The following is a 13,130-nucleotide window of genomic DNA, read 5'->3' on the forward strand; positions in this document are numbered from 1 at the left end:
ATTACTTTACAATAGTATGTCAGTTTTTGCCATACATTCATGCATGTGAATGTATGGCAAAAACCGCCACAATATTCTTTCTGTTGTCTTCATCTTCTTTGTCTTCCCCGTCCGAATGAGGTTTAGGAGAGTTTTTATTGTTAGTTTTGCTAAACTGTCCATGCATGTTGTTTCAGACAAAAGGGATATAGCTGTGCAACTCTGAGTGAGCTTTTCACTTTCATGCAGTTTTTACTGATGCTTTCCTAAGATCTACCCCCATCCCCAACCCCTGTCAGTCCCTTCACTCCTGAGTTTCTTTTCCTTTCTCCTACACAGTTTCTGTCTAGTTTCAGATGCTTTACAGGCCCTTACATGTATTTTGGTATCTGTGGATTCTGTTTCTCTTCTGGTTTTGTTGAAAAAAAATTTGCAAAGTTTTTTTCCTTTTTGCTTTTAAAATAGTTTGTAAGAGTCAAAACAGTTATTTACACATCCATTTTGCACTGGAAATCTTTATTTTTTGAGTAAACAGTGGGAGCAGAGGTAGAGAGTTGTATAGATTGGGGAAAATTACCTGGCAAAGATAGGGGTTATCTGGCAAAGATATAGAGATACGCTGTTGTGTGCTAGGTTTTCTCTTTCTTTCATTTTATTTTTGGTTGCACTCAGTCTTCTTTGTGGCACACGGGCTCTTCCTTGCTAACCACGGGCTTTCTTTATTTGCACTGAGAGGGGGCTACTCTCTAGCTGTGGTGCATGGGTTTTTCATTGTAATGGCTTCTCTTGTTGCAAAGCAGGGGCTTTAGGAAGACCAGGCTCAGTAGTTGTGAGTCATGGGCTTAGCTGCCCAAAGCATGTGGGATCTTAGTCCCTGGTCCAGGGATCAAATCCATATCCCTTGCATTGGCAGGTGGATTCTTATCCACTGGACACCATGGAAGTCTCTAATTATGGCTTCATAATTATGGCTTCATAATAATAAGGTTCAGAGAAGGCAATGGCACTCCACTCCAGTACTCTTGCCTGAAAAATCCCATGGATGGAGGAGCCTGGTAGGCTGCAGTCCATGGGGTCGCTAAGAGTCGGACACGACTGAGCAACTTCACTTTCACTTTTTACTTGCACGCACTGGAGAAGGAAATGGAAACCCACTCCAGTGTTCTTGCCTGGAGAATCCCAGGGACGGGGGAGCCTGGTGGGCTGCCGTCTATGGGATCGCACAGAGTCAGACACGACTGAAGCGACTTAGCAGCAGCAATAATAAGGTTGGGCTTCCCAGGTGGCACTAGTGGTAAAGAACCCGGCTGCCAATGCAGGAGACATAAGTGACGTGGGTTCAATCCTTGGGTCTGGAAGACCCTCTGGAGAAGGAAATGGCACCCCATTCCAGTGTTCTTGCTAGAGAATTCCACTGACAGAGGAGCCTGGTGGGCTATATTCCACAGGCAGAAGACCCAGGTTCGATCCCTGATTCGGGAAGATCCCTTGGAGAAGGAAAGGGCAACACGCTCCAGTATTCTTGCCTAGGCAATCCCATGGACAGAGGAGACTGGCAGGCTATAGTCCATGGGGTCACAAAAGTTGGACAGACTCAGTGACCAAACCACCACCAATGAAAAGGCTGATAGAGTCCTAACAGTATCTGAAAATTGTGCAGCCTTTTTTAAAAAGTCTCTCTAAGAAAGGTATAATAGGGCTTCCCTGGTGGCTCAGAGGTTAAAGTGTCTGCCTGCAATGCGGGAGACCCAGGATCAATCCCTGGGTTGGGAAGATCCCCTGGAGAAGGAAATGGTAACCCACTCCAGGATTCTTGCCTGGAGAATCCCATGGATGGAGAATCCCATGGATGGAGAAGCCTGGTAGGCTACAGTCCACAGGGTCACAAAGAGTTGGACACGACTGAGCGACTTCACTTTCTTTTCACTCTCAGTCATCATGGGAGGAAGAATCCTATCTACAGCCAAGGCCTCCCCGGTGCAGACGGGGAAGGCAAATTCCCACTTGCATCAGTAATTCCAATAAGTTCTGTCTTTTGGGGTAGAATACTAGGAGGAGCCATAGAATAAGTGAAATTTGAGGCCTGGAGGTGACCTAAAAGAGGCACTCTGGACTTGGGCTCAGCAGCACTTCAAGCATAGTTCGTGGCACTGAGCAGTCAATGAACTGGGGAGTTCTACCAGGGATGGGATGAACTCATTCATCCTCTTATTTTGACTGGGCATGAATCTACATTCTTTTTTTTTCCCCCTGGTGAAATGAACCAACCAGAGTAGATTTTTTAAAACATATAAATAGGTTATAGAACACATAGAGATTTTGAACATATATATGTAAAGTAGTACACATTTATGAAATAATTTAAACAATGTAAACAGTGAAGAATAAAAATCTTAAGCAAAACAGTAAGTACTAGTATTCATGATTCTAAATTTTAGCACCATGATCTGTACATGCCTATATATAGATATTTCTATAAATACATAGCATAGTGTTTAGAAAATAACAGTAACATGATGGTAACTGTAAATCTTTGGAGAAGATAGCAAATTTGGGAGAAGAGGAATTTTCACTGTTTACAGAGTCATATATTGTCAAACATTTTAAATAAGAACATGTTACTGTATTACTTGTTTTTGCTGACTGTGTAGAGCTTCTCCATCTTTGCAAAGAATATAATCAATCTGATTCCAGTATTGACCATCTGGTGATGTCCATGTGTAGAGTCCTCTCTTGTGTGGTTGGAAGAGGTGTTTGCTATGACCAGTGCATTCTCTAGGCAAAACTCTGTTAGCCTTTGCCCTGCTTCATTTTGTATTTGAAGGCCAAACTTGCCTGGTACTTGAGGTATCTCCTAATTTCCTACTTTTGCATTCCAGTCCTCTATAATGGGGCTTCCCTGGTAGCTCAGATGGTAAAGAATCTGCCTGCAATGCAGGAGACCCAGGTTCAATCCCTGGGTTGAGAAGATTCTGTGGAGAAGGAAACAGCAACCCACTCCAGTATTCTTGCCTGGAAAAATCCCTTGGACAGGAGAGCCTGGTGGGCTACAGTCCATAGAGTCGCAAAGAGTTGGACACGGCTAAGCGACTAACACTTTCTCTTTATGATGAAAAGGACATCTTTTTTGGTGTTAGTTCTAGAAGGTCCTGTAGGTCTTCAAAGAATCATTCAACTTCAGTTTCTTCTACATCAGTGGTTGGATTACTGTGATGCTAAATGGTTTGCCTTGGAAAGGAGCCAAGATCATTCTGTCCTTTTTGAGACTGCACCCAACTACTGCACTTTGGACTCTTTTGTTGACTATGAGAGTTAATCCATTTCTTTTAGGGAATTTTTGCGCACAGTAGTAGATATAATGGTCATCTGAATTAAATTTGTCCATTCCCATCCATTTTAGTTCACTGATTCCTAAAATGTCAATGTTCACTCTTGCCATCTCCTGACCACTTCTAATTTACCTTGATTCATGGACTTAATATTCCAGGTTCCTATGCAATATTGTTCTTTATAGCATCAGACTTTACTTCCATCACCAGTCACATCCACAACTGGGTGTTTTTTTTCACTTTGGCTGTCTCTCTTTATTGTTTCTGGAGTTTCTCCATTGTTCCTCCACTCTTCTCCAGCAGCATATTGGGCACCTACTGACCTGGGGAGTTCATCTCCCGGGGTCCTAACTTTTTGCCTTTTCCTTGTGTTCATGGGGCTCTTGAGGCAAGAATACCTAAGTGGTTTGCCATTCCCTCTTCCAGTGGCCCAGACTAGCACGGACATGCCCTCAGCTACTCCACACAACTGGACAACATGCCCAGCGCCTTGGTTGTCCCACTGCTCGTCGTTGTTGAGCCTGTAAACCTTCACTGGCCACCAGGTGTTGGTCAACGTGCTGCCAGGGTCAGGGCAAAGGCCTTGCTGGAATCCACGGGAAAGGGGTCTGGGGAAGCCTGGAGTCGAGGTTGGAGGCAGCCAGGAGCGGAGGGCTGCTGGCCGCAGTGGGGCCCTTTGGCTGTCTGTATGGCCGGCTGCCGGCCAGGCTCTGGTCCCCGCCTTTCCTCTCCTCTGGCTCCTTGTCTTTATTGTCCAGGCCCAGGAAGTGCAGCCACTGAGAGAGGGGCGCGCAGTACTTCCCAGCCTTTCACGGCGCTGCCACAGGAATTTGGGGGCTCCTGCCTCCGCCATGGTGTCTGTGAAGCTGCTTCCCTGCCATAAGTCCCCTCCTCAGGCCCTGCCACTCTACTTATAATTTTTACTGAATATTTTAACAGCTTTATTGTGGTATAATTTACATACAATAAACTGCACACATTTAAAGTGTATAACTTCACCAGTGACACTATTACCACAGTCGAGATAATGGACGTATATGTCACCTGGAAAGTTTCCTTATGTCCCTTTATAATCACTTTCTTCTCTCCTGACCTCAACAACCATTCCCAGGCAACCACTGATGTGTTTTCTGTCAGTGTAGATTAAAGTTTCTAGATTACATAAACACAATGTTTTTTTTTTTTTTTTCTGACTTCTTTCAGTATAATTAAGATTTATCCATTTTGTAGCTGTATCAATAATTTGTGGGTTTGTTTCTCTGAGTAGCTAATCTTTTTAAAGTTAAATCTTTAACTTTTTAAGTTTAAAAATTTAAAAATCTTTAAATTTTTAAAGATATTTTTTAAAGTAAAAGAGAACCGTAGATAAGACATAAACCTCAAACATACTGAAAAGTTGTCATTCAGAAATGTTAAATTTTTTAACTATATTAAAAAGATAGAATTGGCCTTACAGAGTCCCACTTCCGGTCGCCACCACATATGTTTGGTAAAAGTTTAAAAATATGACTAAAGTTTTGAAAAGATGTATTGTTTTTCATTCATAAAAGCAACATATGATCACCGAAACGTCTTAAAGAAAGTTCAGCGCGTGGAAAACTGAGCCACCTTCCACAAGCCCACACCTCAGGTGACCGTGCTCTGAGACGCTGGGCTCTCGGCTGGTGCCCAGATGTTCGACGCCCGGCTCAGTCCCAACTCCGAGAACCGTCGTTCCCGCAGTTTCAGCTCCCCGTCGCCAGGTGGTGCTGCGAAGCCGAGCCCATTAGAGGGGAGGCGTAGCCGCGCGCGGGAGCACGTGACCCGGGCCTAGGGCTTGAGCGCCTGGGTCACGTGACGGGCCCGGAAGCGGCTGCTTGGGCAGCGGAGGGTGGGGATGGCTAGGGCTTCGAGCTGAGGCAGGAACTGGTGGACTGGTGGGCTGCTGCACCGAAGTGGGAGCCAAAGCTGGAGTCGGAACTCGAGCGGTAAGTCCGCGCGCTGATGGGCTGGGGCTGGCTGCCGGTGGTCGCCTTTTGCTGAATCCAAGTCGCCTTCCTCCGGGTTCAGCAGATGCTCCGGGTCTGGCACCGACCGGCCTGGGCTGCGAGTCCTGGTCTCCTCGGCTCCCCGGTGGCAGCTGCGGTGAGTTGTGGGCACCCCTCCCGGATGAGAGGTGTTCTTCGCGCTGTCTCTTTTGACCTCCCCATCCTTTTTGACAGGTGTGGGAACAGGTCCCGAGATGGGAAGGATCACCGAAACGACAAGCTAGGGCTTCTGCTGCGCTTCCTACAGTGGTCCAGACGTCGCGGGGAGGTGACCCGGCAGTTGCGGGAGCCCTGCTGGGAAATTGCTGATAGCCAGTCTTTGGGTCATAGAATGCCGAACTACCAGGACTCTGGGAAATTATCTTTTGCAGTCACTTTCTAGAGCTGTTGAGGAAATCGAGGTCCTAGAAAAAGTAGGGGTTGCCTAAGGTCATCCAGTGAGTTAGTCGCAGCCTTGCGACTAGAATCCAAGTCTCGCTGAACTCCAGCGGCTTTTTGCTTTTCACCAGACTGCCTCCTGCGGAAAATTTGACAGGTGGAAAAAACAACAACAACAACAACACCCTTTTCCTTCGTTCGTTTTTCCCTTTTCAGCTTTGCATTCTCAATTGCCGCTAGATCGGCTTGGCTCTGGGTGTGGTTCCCTCATTCACTGTTCCTCGATTTTTCTGCAAACTCATCATGTTTTTAAGCATCCTGCAATTTTGTGTAAGTCATCCCAAAATATGAAATAAGAAGCAGAGTATGATGCTCTTGGGAGGGTAGGCGGCTCCCAGCTGAGGTTGTGGAGAACGCTAGCGTTAACTTGCAGAATGTCAAGACCTTTGCTTTGTTTTTAATGTAGCTTGTCAGATTTGAGGAATGCTGGTTATTCCGATGAATGTTTTGCAGTTATTTGAGGCTTGCTGAAAGAAGATAGCTTGGTGTAATGGAAAGAACCGAGATTGGGGAATTAGGAGATTTTGTTCTAGTTCTGACACTTGATTTGCAACCCGGGATGACTCCCATCCTTGCTTGGGTTTGGATTTCCAGTCTGTACAGTGATGGGGTGGAATCCCTAAGATCTCCTTCTGCCCTGACATTCTCTATCTCACTCTGTTTTCTAACCAGAGAGATCCTACCTCCTCCCTCCATTTGTTTCTTAATACAGTTGTCCAGGAAGCAGTTTCCCTACTTGTTTATAGGTTGCCATGAAATTCACCTCCTTTTTTCTTACTGTTTATATTATATCTAAGCTAAACGCTGACAGCTGAAAATGATTTTGACTTTTATTAAGTATGATCAAGGGCCTCTTTGATTCTTGTTGAGAGCCTATTTTACAGTAATTAACATGATTGTATGTTTAGAATGTGGTTTTTTAAAAGGTGTTCCTGAAGTCAAGAGGACACCAAAGGCTGGATCATTTGCTCTGAGTTTGAGACTGGGGTGGAGGCCTTATGCAACAGAGCCTGCTCTGATGATGATATTAAGTCCCTCTCTCTTTGTTTTCTGATTGTGCCATTTATAATTGTCTGCTCTTGAGTCCTTGTTTTCCCTTTGAAGCATGTATCTGTTCATTTGGCCTCATCCCTGTTGCAGCTTGAAGTGCTCAGAACTTTGTCTATTTTAAAGGCAGTATAAGGAGGCGGATTCCATTCTTTTGTAGTGTTCCAGAGATGACAACTGGGACCAGGGGATGGAAATACCATAATGGAAGTGGTTTTTGGGTGAGAATGCTGCTGCTACTGCTGCTAAGTTGCTTCAGTCGTGTCTGACCCTGTGCAACCCCATAGACGGCAGCCCACTGGGCTTCTCTGTCCCTGGGATTCTCCAGGCGAGAACACTGGAGTGGGTTGCCATTTCCTTCTCCAATACATGCATGCATGCTAAGTCGCTTCAGTCGTGTCGTGGACCGCAGCCCACCAGGCTCCTCTGTCACGGGATTCTCCAGGCAAGAATACTGGAGTGGGTTACCGTTTCCTTCCCCGTTGGGTGAGAATAAGAACTTTGAAAGAAGTGGTGCTCTAGCATGTTGCAACACAGCGTGTGGCAGTCCCTGTCACTAGAGGTCATTGTTATTGGGAAATTACTTTTGGGAATGTGGTAGGTAGAGGATCAGACTAGATAAAAATTTAAGTTTTCTTCTAACTCTGAGGTTATGTGAAATTCTAGGACTGGACTTGTTAGCAGGTGGGATGTGAGTTAGAGATAGTGGAGCAGCGGGTCCACTTTTGTGCATGCTTTATTTTTCTCTTTGCTTAGATAACAGTTCTCATGTTAAATGCTTCTACTTTTTCTTTTTTTTCCCTCTCTTGCCTCCCTTCCCCACCGAGTGTCTCAGTTCTTTAAGTTCTTGATACCTCTTCCAGGATCAGATGCTGAGGAGACATTACTGTTAATGATATATTCCTTCTTTCCACCCTGACTGGGAGTGAGATCCTAGAACTGGGCTGAGTGAGTGGACTTTGGTTTCTACTTTTGCTGACTAGTCCTCCTAATTTCTTCCAGAAGTATGTGACTACCCCCTAAGTCCTAGGCTAGCATTTCTCTTTTTCCCAAAGAGGAAGTTCACATTGAGTCTTAACTCAGATCTTGGAGGGATCCTTTACCTCCTTCCTTTGGCCAGGCCTAACTGGGTCTGAGCACACAAAGCTAGCTTCTATTTAATGAGTGTGTGGGGTCCGTTGGCTAGGACATTCTGCATATACTAAAAAGAGTAAGCTCCTGATGCTATATTTGGTGCTATCTCTGCTCTTTTCTCCCAGACATTCTCTTGGAATCCTTGACACCCAGGGCCAGTTCTCAATGATTCTATCCAGTAGGAAGGATTCCTCTGTGCTTCCCTTTTCCGTGAAGTTCAGCATTCTGTCTCCGTGGGTTACTGGGATGCTCTCAGCAGATAGATCATTGTTTCTGAGATGGGGACCTGGCTCAGCTCTCCAGAGTGATAGGATGGAGGAAGTTCTGTGGCACTTTATTTGTGTAGTGACTCCCTGCCTTGAACTTCCTTCTCTCTAGTAATAACATAGTTGCTACCATTAATAAGGGTCCATTATGCACCAAGCAGCATATTTAACATCTTTTACTTCTACATTCATAACAATATTGTGATGTAAATGTTATTAATAACATTTTTCAGATAAGGAAAGTAAGACAAAGGGAGATTAGGGTCACATAACTAGGCTCTGAACTCATGCACATTTTGTTATGTGGGATTTCCCCTGTAGACTTAATCCTGCCTGAGTTCTGTTCCCAGGGAGATTTTAGGAAGAGTAGGTGGTGTGTTAGAAAGAACACTGGGCTAGGAATCTGGTATGCTGGGTTCTGATCCCAAACTGTTAACCAGCTGAGGCTTTGGTGTTCTCATCTATAACTGGGAAGCTGGAGCTTGGTCAACTGTCAGTCATGCCTGGTGCTAATGTTTAGAGATTTTTATGATGGTGAGTAAAAAGTCAGTTTGCTCATTCAGCTGCTCCTGTGCAGAGCCTGCTGAGGTCAGCAGCTGTTTCATGGCTGCCCATGCACCTCACTGTCTCAGGCAGGAGTCTCAAGTCAGGGAAGTCATTCTGTGGTAGATCAGATGGAGTACTATCCCATGTCTCCGAAAACAAATCATGTGGATGTCAGACATTTTTACTTCCCTCCTTGTAGACAGCATATAGGAACACAGTCTATGACTTTGTTCGTGTTTCTGGAATTCCAGCAACGGAGAAGAGAGCGTATATCTAGAGAATTCACTGCTTCTCTGGGTTCTAGAAAATGTGATTGTTTTATAATAATAGTAGTACTTATAATATGCATATATCACCAATCCATAAACTTTGGTAGGAGATGAGGCCTGGGGTGTACCTATCATAATAAGAAGCCTGTTAAATGCTGAGGCTGAATCAGATTGGGCCCAGAGATCGGTTTGTTTGTTTTAGCAGTTTTATTGAGATTAAATTCACATAGCATACTATTCAACCATTTAAAGCATACAGTTCAACAGCTTTTCTATTGAATTCACAAAGTTGTGCAACACAGTCATTTTCAGAACATTTCATCACCCCCAAAGAAACTCAACCCTTTAGCTATCACCCCTTAATCCCCCCAGCTCCCAAATGTTCCTCTGTGACTGACTTCTTCCCCTTAGAATAATGTCTTCAAGGTTCATCCATGTTGTAACATCTATCAGTATTTCATATTTTTCTTTTTTTGTTTTTTGCTAAGTAATATTCCATTGTATGGATATATCACATTTCATTTATCCACTCATCAAGTTTTTTTTCCCCTCATTTTTTGGCTAATAGGAATAATGCTGCTATGAATATTTGTGTGTACATTTTTCTGTGGACATACATTTTCATTTTGGTGTGTACCTAGGAGTGGAATTGCTGGGTCCTATCCACCACTCATAGGTACACACCAAAATGAAAATGTATGCCTGTAGGTACATACCAAAATGAGAATGTATGCCTGTAGAAAAATATACCCAAAGATGTTCATAGCAGCATTATCCCTAATAGCCAAAATTACTGGGTCATATGGTAACTATGGGCTTCCCTGGTGGCTCGGACAGTAAAGATTCTGCCTGCAATGCAAGAGACCCGGGTTCAGTCCCTGATTCAGGAAGATCCCCTGGAGAAGAAAATGGCAACCCACTCCAGTATTCTTGCCTGGAGAATCCCATGGACGGAGGAGCCTGGCAGGCTACAGTATAGTCCGTGGGGTCACACAGAATCTGACAGGACTGCGTGACTCACACTATCACTGCTCTTCATGGTAACTATGTTTAGCCTTTAGAGGAACTGCCAGACTGTTTTCCAAAGTGACTGCACCATTTTACTTTCTCATCAGCAATGTAAGACACGATTCTCTACAATTTCTCTGCATCTTTGCCAGTACTTGCTGTTACTTGTCAATGGCACCCCACTCCAGTACTCTTGCCTGGAAACTCCCATGGACGGAGGATCTTGGTAGGCTGCAGTCCATGGGGTCTCGAAGAGTCGGACACGACTGAGCGACTTCACTTTCACTTTTCACTTTCATGCATTGGAGAAGGAAATGGCAACCCACTCCAGTGTTCTTGCCTGGAGAATCCCGGGGATGGCAAAGCCTGGTGGGCTGCCGTCTGTGGGGTCGCACAGAGTTGGACACGACTGAAGCTACTTAGCAGCAGCAGCAGCTGTTACTTGTCTTTGATTCTAGCCATCCTGGTGTATGTGAAGTGATACCTCACATGTGATATTTGTTTCTCATTTACCTGATGGCTAAAGATATTGAGTATCTTTTCATATGTTTATTGGCTTTTTTCACATCTTCTATGAAACAGCTCTTTAGGTCCTTTGCCCATTTTTAAATTGGGTTTCATTTTATTATTGAATTACAATAGTTCTTTGTATGTTCTGGGCACAAGTACCTCATCAGAAATATAATTAATAGAAAATTTTTCGTATTCTGTGGGTTGTTTTTCACCTTCTTGGTGGTATCCTTTGAGGCATAAACATTTTAAAGTTTGATTAGGTCTAATTTATCTATTTTTTCTTGTGTTTCTTGCTGTCATATGTGAGAAACTGCTTAATTCATGGTTACAATGGTTTATGCTTATATTTTCTTCTAAGAGTTTTTATAGTTTTAACCTTTACATGTAGGTTTTTGATCTATTTTGAATTTTTTTTTTTTTGGCCATGCTGAGTGGCATATGAAATCTTAGTTCTCTGACCAGGGATTGAACCAGTGACCCCTGCATTGGAAGCACAGAGTCTTAACCAGTGGACTGCCAGGGAAGTCCTATTTGGAGTTAAGTTTTGTATATGGTGGGAGGTGGAGTTCCGCTTCTTTTTTTTGCACGTGTATTTCTAGTTGTCTAGCGTTAATTGTTGAAAAAACTATATTTTCCTCCATTGAATTGTTTTGGCACCCTTGTCAAAAATCACTTGACCTAGGTATAGAGTTCATTTCTGGACTCTCACTTCTATTCAGTTGATCTGTACGTCTGTCCTTACGCCAATACTGTACTGTCTTGAGGTTACTTACTGTAGCTTTGTACTAAGTTATGCAATTGGGAAGTCCTCCATCTTTTTTCTTTTTTCCAGATTTGTTTTGGCTGTTTTGGACCTTATGAATTTCCATATGGATTTTAGAATTGGCTTGTCAATTTTTGCAAAAAGGGAGCTGGGATTTTGATAGGGATTCAACTGAATCTGTACCTCAGTTTAGAGAATATTGCCATCTTAATAGTGTTAAATCTTCTAGTTCATGAATATTAGGATGTTTTCTCATTTCCTTAGGTCTTCTTTAATTTCTCTATGGTGTTTTATAGTTTTCGTGTACAAGTTTACACCTACTTGACTAAATTTCTTCCTAAATATTCAATTCTTTTTGTTGCTGTGTAAATGGACCTGTTTTCTCAAGTTTGTTTTCACCTTGTTCACTGAAAGTGTAAAGGAATACAACTGATTTTGGTATGTGCATCTTATATCCTGCAACTCTGCTGCATTTATTAGTTTTAATCGTTTCTAGTGGATAATATTTTTTGTGTTTACAAGTCACCCTTAGGAGCATTGCTTAGCTTTTGGTAATGAAGCGAACTGACGCTTGCAGTGCCTTTCCTGCCCTCTTCTCTTTTCCCCTCCTTGACTTTCCTGTGTGCCCCAAAAGAGACCTACAAATTCATATAAATGGATTCTCCTTGCTGGAAGTCATCATGTTTATTATACTGAAATTTGGAATAGAATTTAATCAGTAAATTAAATTTGGCCAGTCTGCTGTGCAGCATGTGGAATCTTAGCTCCCTGACTAGGAATTGAACTGGCACTGCCTACATTGGAAATTCAAGGAGTCCTAACCACTGGACCACCAGTAAAGTCCCATCACTAAACTCTTAGATAGCTATCTTAAGAACATTTTAGATTTTCAAAAGTGAGTTCAAAAATGAGCTAAGTATTTTCAAAACTATGAGTCTGATAGGTGGAGGAAAGATGCTCTTAAAGTCTTGATTATCAGTTGTCTTTTTTTGGAAGTTAAAGAAATGTAAAATAAAATAAATACAAGGAGCCACTCATTCATCAGAAATACCAGAAATAAAAATGATACTATCCATATATTCCCTGGTTGTCCAGTGGTTAAGACTCAGCACTTTCACTGTGAGGGCCCAGGTTCAGTCCCTGGTTGGGGAGCTAAGATCCCACAAGCCATGTAGCATGGCCAAAAAAAAAAAGAAAAGAAATAAAATCCAACATTGGCAGGGTTATAAGAGATAGGCATGTCCGTATATTGCTAGTGACACTTTAGGTTAGTTCAGTCATTTCTGTAGTAAAACCATTTAAAAACCTATGCACCTAACTCTACTCCAAGGATATGACTTGAAAATTAAAAATTACATGTGGGTATTTTTTAGCTATAAGATAGTCATTAAAAGAAGCAGAAGCTCAAAATTTAACTGGGAGCTAGTGAAGCAAATTATTTTATTAATATAATGATAGACCATTATGTTACAACTAAACATCATTTGTGTGTATACTGCATTGATTTAAGGAAGAGTAGATATGAAATAAGTGAGAAAAGACCTTGAAATAGCAATTGTTGATTAGTTAAAAATAATTTTTATATAAGGAAAAAGAAGAGCATTTATCAAGGTTATTTAAAGAGTTGACGTTTCAATTTTGGTTCAGATGTGCACTTGAATATATATGTTTGTCACCCCACATGCAGACTTTTCTTACTTAGTACTCTCTTGAATCTGAGTATTTTATGGAGATTTTTTACTTCGTGTTGATGGACCACACATGTTATATAAACTCAGTTCATTGTCCTTAAGAACCTGAAGAACAAGCTT

At 42.7% G+C, this 13,130-nt stretch overlaps 1 protein-coding gene across 10 annotated transcripts in view; it reads left to right on the forward strand.

Annotated features, from left to right (window-relative positions):
• Positions 1-5,113: 5,113 nt before the first annotated feature.
• The window catches only part of SLC36A1 (solute carrier family 36 member 1), an 88,280-nt gene continuing 80,263 nt past the window's right edge, over positions 5,114-13,130 (forward strand). For 3 of the 10 annotated variants that reach the window (XR_015167761.1, XM_086412519.1, XM_086412523.1), the window contains exon 1: positions 5,131-5,275. The gene's annotated coding sequence lies outside the window, so the exon portion shown is untranslated. Of the gene's footprint in view, positions 5,276-13,130 lie in introns of all 10 variants that reach the window. The other 7 variants (XM_086412521.1, XM_086412517.1, XR_015167762.1 and 4 more) reach the window with 4 other exon arrangements.

Source organism: Bos grunniens, chromosome 7 (genome assembly GCF_055505025.1).
Source record: "Bos grunniens cultivar Pamir isolate PY7600 chromosome 7, Bosgru_T2T1.0, whole genome shotgun sequence".
Taxonomy (NCBI): domain Eukaryota; kingdom Metazoa; phylum Chordata; class Mammalia; order Artiodactyla; family Bovidae; genus Bos; species Bos grunniens.